We start from the raw sequence: 2,125 nt of genomic DNA on the forward strand, positions 1-2,125 counted from the left end.
CAGATTTGTCATAATTTATTTAACCATTCTTCTGTGGTCTGACATTTAGGAAGCATAAATTTCCATCATCATGTGCATCTGACAAAGGGAAATGATTAGCCACTATTAAAATATAAAGGTCCGTTGGAAGAACCTCAAAACTTCCTTACATGCAAAGAAGAGACACCTTTATGAAATGCTGGATGGGGCCCCACGGGTACACTCCTTCTATAGGTCATGTGCCTTCTGGACTATGGTTTTCACCTCAGCAAAATGGAGAAACAATGTGACTTTGTCTACCCTATGGTCTTCCATGAACATCAAATGAAATGAAGCATGTGAATGTCTTCTGAAGTTTCCAGAATAATATGTGAATTAAAGGTACTCATTACTCTTGTAGGCTCATCGAGAGCAAGGCAATAACAGAGAAACCTGACACTAAGGCAGTGGTTGCCATCTACTACTGCTAAGTGTGTGGGCACATAAATGTCCATGAGCATGAAGCCGATCGTATTAAACTGAGAGGTGAAGAGAGATAATGCTTCAATATTTGCTATGAGTGTGGCTGGAAACTCTAGTAGGAGGGAAAGAGGATTGTAATGCAAAGGGACCAATTAAGATTAAAAAACAATCCTGTCCCTCCCAAATATCACTAACAACCCATCACTGGTTATATATAGTCTTGCCAAGGTAGCAATGAGAATATAAATGCTTGAATTTGACTCATTTTAATGAAGAAGGAAATCCAAAGAGAGTACCATTTTCAACTCTTTCATAACTTTGCAATAATGTGGAAATTATTTCATCCAAGATCCTCAGATAAACCTACAGCATTTATTAATTAAACATTAAAAGACCTGAAATAAAGACAATATAGTTCCTAGCATGAACACTGAAACTTAAAGATGCCCTTTCAGTATCAAAGAATTAGCAACTGGATAAGTGTTTGTTGCATAAATAAGTGAACAAATTCTCTCCCCTCCAATAAACAATAATGTAGAGATTGCTAGGCTTCTATACAAGGAATTAATCTTTCCCATACTCCCTACTTTTCATTCCTAGCAAACATCTACTGGGTACAATTAAACGCAGGAGAAGGGATCTCAAAGAGTCATCTGATCTGTTGGATATCATTATTGTCACATTGTTATCAATATGCAGAAGGTTCAGATTTCTGAATTCTAAAAAACCAAATCCACCTTTCCAGGAATGGGTGTATCTTATGGAAATGGGGAGCCATACATTTGTTCAGAGGATTTCTGATATAGAAAGTATCATATAAATCTGGATATAAAAGGAGGGGATGATTATAAGTATTCCATGAGAAGAGCAGAGTCATGGCAAGAAGAAGAAGAAGAAGAAGAAGAAGAAGAAGAAGAAGAAGAAGAAGAAGAAGAAGAAGAAGAAGAAAGATTCTAAACCTCCACAGAAATGCTCATATTCATACTGGCTTCACTATCAAGTAAAATCATCCCATTAATAATATGAGATGTGTCCTACAGAAAAGGTTGACAGCACTTTGGAAGGGCTAGGGTGGTGATATTCTCATTTTGAGTCTCCTCAACATGGAGAGAACACCATGGCCAATTCTGAGTACCACTCACTACAGAAAAACTGGAAGTCTTTCTAAAAAGATTATTCTGTCTTATCAAGGGGCCAAAACTCATGTCATCTAAAACTCAGGGGCATGAAAAAATACAGCCTACGGAACCACAGGAAAGGAGTCTTGAGTGAAGTTATAGTTGCCTTCAACTTCCAAAAGAGGAAATAGAATTTTTGTGTGTATGCTAAGAAGTCAAACCAGGGGGAAAGAATTCAGTTTAATACAGGGTGCCATGGATCTCTCAATAATTCACATTAGAACAGAAATGTCCTGCCTCATGTCTTAGTGAGAAACTTGTATCAGTGACGGCCAATGAGTATGCTTCATAGAGCAGGTGACAAATATCGAGCAGGTTGTCACAGAGGGAATCCAAGGACCAGGGAACTGGCTGGCAGGCATTCCTGTTAAGTCTCTCCTCACCTTGAGATTTTTATCTTTCCATGATTAGAAGATCTTTCTCTTTCTTATTCTTTCTCTCTCAAAGTAATAAACAAATTTTATAAAACTTTATAAAAAGAAGAAGAAAATCTGCAAAAGAGGTAA

This window comes from Suricata suricatta, chromosome 7 (genome assembly GCF_006229205.1).
Source record: "Suricata suricatta isolate VVHF042 chromosome 7, meerkat_22Aug2017_6uvM2_HiC, whole genome shotgun sequence".
Lineage (NCBI taxonomy): Eukaryota > Metazoa > Chordata > Mammalia > Carnivora > Herpestidae > Suricata > Suricata suricatta.